Below are 8463 nucleotides of genomic sequence, written 5' to 3'. Positions count from 1 at the left end.
CAACAAACTTATTTTATCTGGCTTAACCTTTAACCTGAACTTGCAAATGAGCAAGTTCCACTTCTTTTGCCAGCCCTTCTTTCAGCTGATGATATTGAGTTGCTCTGTCTTCTTTCTCCACAGTTGCTGCTGCTTAGATCTCTGTGTATTCCATTTATTGAGGCCCACATGTATTGTTGTTGTTGTTGTTAGGTGCCATTGAGTTGAATACAACTCGTAGCAACCCTATGAACAAAAGATCTGACCCTAGTCATGTCCTGCACCATCTTCACACTTCCTGACACACAAGAGCCCATTGCAGCAGTCACCCTGTCAATCCACCTGGTTGAGGGTCTTCCTCTCCTTTGCTGACCCTCTACCCTTCCCAACATCATGTCCCCCTTCAAGGAATAGAACCTACTAGAAATATGTCGAAAGTCTGTGAGGTGAAGCCTATCGTTCTTCCCTCCAAAGAGCACTCTGACTGCATCCTCTCCAAGACATATCTATTTGCTCTACCCGGTTATTCAGTGCTCTTCTCCAACACTACAGCTCAAAGACATCAGTTCTTCTTCTGTCATCCTTATTTATTGTCCAGGTCTCAGATGTATAGCTAATAATCAGCAAGACAAAGGCCTGAATCAGATGAACCTTAGTCCTCAAACTGACATCACTACTCCTCAAAGATTTGGAAAAGTCTCTAACTGCAGATTTTCCCATTGCAATGTGTCTCCTTATTTCCTGACTGCTCGTACCAAGTGTTATTTGTGGATTCAAGTAAGATGAAGCTGTTGATAGTTTCAATCTTCTCTCCACCCTATTGGTCCCGTGGTAAGAATCTTTTTTTCCACTTGATATTGAGACACGATCCACACTGAAGGCTGCATTCCTTGATCTTCTGCAACAAGTGATTCAAGTCCTCCTCACTTTCAGCAAGCAAGGTTGTGTCATCTGCATTATGCAGGTTATTGATGAGTCTCCCTCCAATCCTGTTGTCATACTCCTCATAGAGTCCAACTTCTCAGATAATTTATTCAGCATAAATTCAACAGATATGGAGATAGAATACAACCCTGACACACTCCCTTCCCAATTCCAAACCATGCAGTTCTCCCCTACTCTGTTCACACAACAGCCTCCTGCTCCAGATATAGGTTCCTCATGAACACAATCAAGTGCTCTGGGATTTCTATTCTTCTCAATGTCATGATCCACACAGTCAAATGCCTTTGGTGGAAAAAAGGATTATTTGCAATGAATTAACTATTGATCTTACACCTTTTATAATGCTATCTCAGGTGTCATGTCTACTAAGACTACATTTTTCAGTTACTGATCCTTCTTTCACATTCCAATCACCTGTAATCATCAATGCATTTTTGTTTTATATTTGGTAAATTTCAGACTGTGGAAGTTGCTAGAAATGTTTAATTTTTTAAAATCTTTGCCTTTAATAGTTAGTGTACAAATTTGAATTATAGTCAACTGGTCTTTCTTATCTGCTTACAAATACACTGGTATTGTTGGGTTGAGTATGACTCAGAGTGACCCTGTGAGTATCAGGCAGAGACACTGCTCTGTCCAGTGCCATCCCCACGATGCCCACCATGCTCAAGCTCATGATTGCATTCAACGTGTCAACCCATCCTGCTGAGGGCCTTTCTCTCTTTCACTGACCATCCACTTTTCTAAGCATGGTGTCTTTTTCCAAAAACTGGCATAGAGTGGTTTTTAAGATGCATTTTGAACTGCTGTGAGTGAGAATCGGTTTGTTGGATATGAGTTTGGTTTTTCTTAACTCTGCTTGTGAAAGAGAAGAAATTAAATGGTTCTTGTTTCAAAAACCTCCCCTAATTCTTAGTAAGAGCACTTATGACAACTGCTATTATTTCTTTTTTCTTGATGAGCATTTGTTTATGATGGGAACCAGTATGCCCATCCACTATCCTTCCTATGCCTGTTCCAGCACCTGGCTGGAGGTGTATGCTCCACATACCTGTTGAATGAAGAATAGAGAGTTGTCAGTGGTTTTTCTATGCTGTATAAGATGGTGACTGTATTGTGATCTGGCCCAATTTATCAGAGTTCTACGAGGTTGCTTCAGTGACAGTATATTTACTCCTATTCCAAGGTCCATGAAGACAGAGAGGCTAAGTACCCAGCTGCTAAAAGATCATCAGTCTCTTTTAGTGACTCCAGGTAACAAAAGTTCTGATGGTTTGTTTTCATAAATATTTCCACCTAAAAATTAATTGCACTTTGTCCAATGAGGTCTTTTTGAGTTGGAATCAACTCAAAGATATACATGCACAACACCTTATTCCTGATTGTTGCAAAAAAGCCCGAGATTTGAGTGCTTCATGATCACTTTATCTCCTTCAAACTCATTGAAGTTACTTCTTGTTGTTAGCTGCTGCTGAGTAAAGTCACAACTTATCGTGACCCTATGAACAACAGATCTGAACCGTGTCCTATCCTGTGCCATACTCATCTTCTTGGAAATACTTGAGCCCTTTGCTGCAGTCACTGTGTCAATCCATCTTTTTGAGGGTGTTCATCACTTTTCTGACCATCCACTTTTCCAAGCATGATGTCCCTTTCCAAAGAATAACCTTTCCTAACAATATGCCCAGAGTATATGAGATACAGCTTTGTAATTTTTTGCTTCTGAGGAGCACTATGGCATTACTTTTTCTGAGACATATCTGTTGTTCTTTTGCCAGCCCGTGGGATATTCAGTATTCTTCTCCAACACTACAGCTCAAAGGCGTTAATTCTTCTTCTGGCATCCTTATTCATTATCCAGATTTTAGCAATATAGCAAGTGATTAAAAAGACCATGATTTGAGTCAGGAACACCTCAGTCTTCAAACTGGCATCATTGTTTCTCAGTATATTGGAGAAGTCCTTGACGATTGAGTTTTCCAATGCAACTCATCTCCTGATTTCCTGACTGTTGTTATCAAGGGTGTTGGTAGATCCACGTAAGATGAAATAATTGACAGTTTCAATCTTTTCTCTATTTATCATGGTGTTACCTATCAGTCCAGTGATGAGAATTTTTGTTTTCTTGATGTTCAAGTGTGATCCATATCGAAGGCTATAGTTCTCGGACTTCTGCAGCAAGCATTTCAAGTCTTCACTTTCAGCAAGCAAGATTGTGTCATCTGCAGATGTTGGTCTTTGATGTTAAATAGTTATGCCAGGCAAGTGGGAAACACATAACAACATCCACCACCATCTTATCTTTAATAAATCAGTGAAATAATATTGATAAAGTGTTTCTAGAGTTTCCACAACAAGATTAATATTGTAGATATCTTTGTATAATAATTATTTTGCAAAAAGGAAAGAAATAATAGTATCTACCATGGGCTTTCTGATCACTTGCTGTGTATCTGAGAGATGGACGATGGCTAAGGATGATAGATGAAGAATTGATGCCTTTGAGTTGTGGTGTTGGAGAGCACTGAACATCCAATGGACTACCAAAAGAACAAATAAAAATGTCTTGGAGAGAGTGGAGCCAGAGTACTGTTTGGAGGCAAAGATAGTGAGGCTTTGTCTCACATACTTTGGGCATGTTACTAGGAGGGAAAATCCCTTTGAGAAGGACATGCTGCTGGGAAGACTGGAGGGTTGGCGAAGAAGACACTCAACCAGGTGAATCGACATGGTGACTGCCACAATGGGCTTTACTGTGTCAGGAAGTGTGAAGATGGCGCAGGACAGGACAGGGTTCAGATCCACTCCTCATAGGTTTGCTATGAGTTGTACGTGACTCGACGGCGCCTAACAACAACAGCACTTGAGAAATAGACATTATGGTTTTGTTTGTCTTCCTAAGAGTTGGAAACACACTAGTCTAGGTCCAAAATTACATACTTGATTATGTATGTGTGGGTTTATGGAATCATACATTTCAAGATTATTAAATAATAATCATGTTATTTCTTTCTGTAAGTGCTGGATTTCTTTCATCTTCTATTGGCGACACCAGCCCAAGGGACAGAGTGGGGAGATTACTTGGTTTTAAAACAATCATATTTTCCACATATGCTTGGAACTAAGCCAGGAAGTTTTTTCCTGTCTCTAACACTGCCACAGCACAGCACTTTGAAGATAACTTGAAGCTATGGCAATTTTCAAAATAAAACAACTTTCTGTCAATTACTTCCTGAGAACATTCTCAAAATATTTCCTTCATTATGAAAGAAGACGTAGTAATTCTCACCTGCAAGTAAGAGCACTTTAATGTTCCCAAGTTGCTGTATGAAACCTCCATAGAAAATCCAGGCACTCTGCCTACAGTTTTAGTAGTTGGAGAGTATCCTTAATATGACTCGAATCAAATGAAGCAGCCAATTTGTGCAGCTCTCAATATCTGTTCCAAGGTTTCATAGCATCTGAGCATTGTCCTCCACCAGCAGCACACTTTTCAGACAGTTAACTCAATCCCTGCATGTCTCCTCATCTAACACCTATCACCCTTGATAACAACAGGAAGTACATGCTTAAGATTACAGAAGGCAGCTATGTCTGAGAAGAGTCTGAACACTGTTACAACTGTCTAGAGAAGAAACACTTCCTAAAATTTGAAAAAAGAAAGCTCATAACCAAGTAAACTTCAGGAAAAACCGTACTTGAAGCAAGCCACTTTGCCTAAAGTGAGAACTCTCCAGTGCTTGTGAGGAGATGGGACTGAAAGGGTCCCTCCTTTGGGGGACCCTTGCCTCCATGACTGTAGGGACAGTCAAGGGGCCAAACAGAACAAGAAAGTTTGGACTACTACAGAGCTATGAGCAGTGGAAAAACTTGCAACTTTCTGCAAGATAGAGGGCGGATTTGAGACCTCTCTGCACACAAGAGGCTTGAACTGGTGGCCCTGATCTCCTGCAACCTCAGAGACAAAGAAAGACATTAAGTTTCAGGAGAAAAGTTGCATTAGAAACTGCTTGAGTGGAGCACCTGGTCTCACACTACTCAGTCACTTCATACACAAAGAGGACAATAGAGTTTGGAACGGGGACTACATCAAGGTGAGATTCCTATAGGACTGCGGTTCAGAACAGAGAGAACTTCAAGGACTTTGGGAAAGGTAAATTTTCCCAGAAAGGACTTTCAGTAGAGTGAATGGCTCACAATATAGATTGAACATTTTAACCTGGCAACTAATCAATAACATCAACAAGACAACCACCAACAACTTATGCACACACAATTGAAACAACCTAACACTTATTCAAGAAAAAAAGTCATATAGAGAAAACAGCAGGCAGTTTCAAACACTGTGAAAAACAAATTATGCCTTCTCTGAAAAAAGCAGAGAATATTGCAGACCTCTTGAATATCCCAGAGTCAAGAAGGCAGGTGATAGATATTGATATGGAGACATTTGAACAGCTACAAATGAAAGTACAAATGATGGAAGAAACAATGAAAGTCACAAATAAAGGGTATAAATTAGAGGTAAAAAACCAGAAGGAATATACTAATGAGGAGTTATTTGAACAGCTACAAAAGAAGGTACAAAAAATAGAAGAAACAATGGAAATCACTAAGAAAGCAAACAAACACTCCAGAGACATGGAACCAGAAGAAATATACTGAGGAGGATTAACTTGCACAATCACAGAAGAAAATGCAAAAGATGGAAGAAAGAAATGAGATTATAGATGAAGAATTACAAAGATTAAAAAAATTAATCACAAGAAAAACAAAAATGCATGAAAATGCAATCCAGAATATTAAGACTGAAATGGAAGAAGTGCACAACATGCTGGAAGGGCAAAAAAGTAGGACAGAAGAGATGGAGCAGAGAGTCAGTGAGCTTGAAGACGGGAACCCTAATGGAAACATACTAGAAGAAATATTAAAGATAAGACATAAAGTAAATGAAGAAAACATTAGAATCACATGGGATCGCATCAAAAGGAATAACATATGTAGGAGTGGAATTTCAGAATAGAAGAGGGACAGGCTAATCACTGAGAAAATTATGGAATATGTACTAGAAGAAAACTTCCCAGCAATTATGAAGAATAAGGAAATCTGCATTCAAAAAACTCAGTGAACATAAAATAGATTAGACCCCAAAATAGAATGATCAAGATATACCATAGTCAAATTCTCCAAAATAAAATATAAGGATAGAACACTGAAAAACAGCAAAAGAAAAACAAAGAGTCACCTAAAAAGGAAAAGCAATTAGATTAAATTCTGATTTTTCAGAAGAAATCATGTGAGTAAGAAGACAGTTGAAAGAAAATAAATGCCAAATGGAGATCCTATTCCCAGCAAAACTCTCCATCAAATATGAAGGAGAAATCACATTTCCTTGCAGAAAAGAAGGAACTGAAGGAATTTGTGAAAACAATACTAAATCTACGAGAGATTTTAAGGGAAGTCATACAGAGACACCAAAGGAAAGTGAATGGGCCGTACTAACAATAAACAACAACAAAAGAGAAACAAAGCAAAATGGCAAGGATAGAATCTGACCTGTTAATGATCGCTCTTAATGTGAACTAAATGTACAAATCAAGAGAAAAAGAGTAACAGAGTGGATAAAAAGACAAAGCCTATTGGTACATTGTCTACAAGAGACACATCTAATAAATGAAGAGAAAGATAGGCTAAAAAATCAAAGGCTGGAAAAATATACCAAGCAAATGTCATCCACATAAAAATAGGAGTGGTAATACTAATCTCTGATAAAATAGACTTCTAAATGAAAATCATCAAAATATAAAGAAGGAAACTATATAACAATTAAAGGTGCAATAGGTCAAGAAGACATAATAATGTTGGTCAACATTGATGCACCAAATGATGCAGCTGCTAAATACATAAAACAACTGTTAACAGAATTGAAGAAAGACATAGACACCACCATAATAGTGGTAGGAGACTTTTACACACCACTCTCAACCAAAGGATAGGTCAACTAAAAAGAAACTTAACAAAGATGCAGAAGATCTAAACCATACTGTCAGTCAACTTGACTTTGTAGATGTATTCAGGGTACTGCAACCAACTAAAACTCAATTCTCTTCATTTTCAAGTAAGTATGGCACATTTTGCAGAATGAATCGCTTATTAGGGCATAAAGCAAGCCTCAACAAATTAAAAACATTGAAATAATACAAAGTGTTTTCTCAGACTACAATGTCATAAAACTAGGAATTAACCACAAGGGGATAAAGATTATAAAGCCACTGACATGGAAGCAAAATAACAGCCTGCTAGAACACAATTGGGTTCTAGAACAAATAAATAATGAAATAAAAAACTTCCTCAAAACAAATTATAATGAAAATATGTTGTACCAGAACCTCTGAGATGAATTTAAGGTAGTCCTCAGGGGTCAGTTCATAGCAATAGACAATCACAAAAAAAAAGTGAAGAAAGAAGTAAAATTAAAGCTTTAATCCAATACCTTCATCAATAAAAAAAGAATAACAATCTAGCCCCACAGCATCTAGAAGAAACTTATAAGAGCTGAAATCAACAATATAGAAAACAGTGAAACAATTGAAACCATCAACAAAGCCAGGAGCTGGTTTTTTTGAAAGTCATTAAGTTGACAAACTGTTGGCACACTTAACAAAAGAAGAAAAGGAGAAGACAAAATTATGAACTTTGAGAAACAACGATAGTTATAGAAAGGCTTCAAGTCTTTTGTTCATAATGTCACTACAAGCTGTGCTCAACTCGATGGCAATCAACAACATGTTGTTTAATTGCATTGGGGAAGTCTGCTGTCAGGGATCTCTCCAGATTACTGAAGAGCAATGATGTCCATCTGGACACTAAGGTCCACCTGTTCCAGGTCATGGTCTTTACAGTTACTTGCTGTGCATCAGAATACTGGATGATGACCAGGGGTGATAGAAAGAGAATTGATGCCTTTGAGCTGTGGTGCTGGAGAAGAGTATTGAATATACCATGGACTGCCAGGAGAGAAAACAGGTTCATCCTAGAGAGCGTGAAACCAGGTTGATCCTTGGAGGCAAGGATTCTGAGGCTTCATCTAACAAATTTTTTTGCCTGTTGCAAGGAGGAACTAGTTCTTAGAGAGGTACAGCATGCTTGGAAGGGTAGAGGGACAGCATAAAAGAGGAAAACCATGCATGAGATGGATTAACTTAGTGACTGCGGTAATGAGGATAGGTGTGTCAGAGACAGGGAGGTTGGCACAGGATAGAGCAGGTATCAGGGGTATTATACATAGGGTCACTATGAGCTGCAGGTGACTCAATGAGACATAAAGACAACAACAGATCCTATTTTTCTTTTGAAGTCTAGTCTGTTTGGAATTTGAGATCCTTGAATGTGTATTTCCTTGTTTTTCTTGATACCTGGGCAGTTTTCTTCTAGTACTTCTTTCACAATTTTCTTAGTGCTTTTCCTCCCCACCTTCTGTTCTGGAATTTTGATCACATGTATGTTGTTCTTTTTATTTTTTTTATTATTAAATTTTAT

The sequence above is a fragment of the Elephantulus edwardii genome, unplaced genomic scaffold (genome assembly GCF_000299155.1).
Source record: "Elephantulus edwardii isolate Elephantulus edwardi_28Jun2011 unplaced genomic scaffold, EleEdw1.0 scaffold00024, whole genome shotgun sequence".
NCBI classification, from domain to species: Eukaryota; Metazoa; Chordata; class Mammalia; order Macroscelidea; family Macroscelididae; genus Elephantulus; species Elephantulus edwardii.
The sequence above is the reverse complement of the archived record's forward strand: the minus strand, read 5'-3'. Positions refer to the sequence as shown.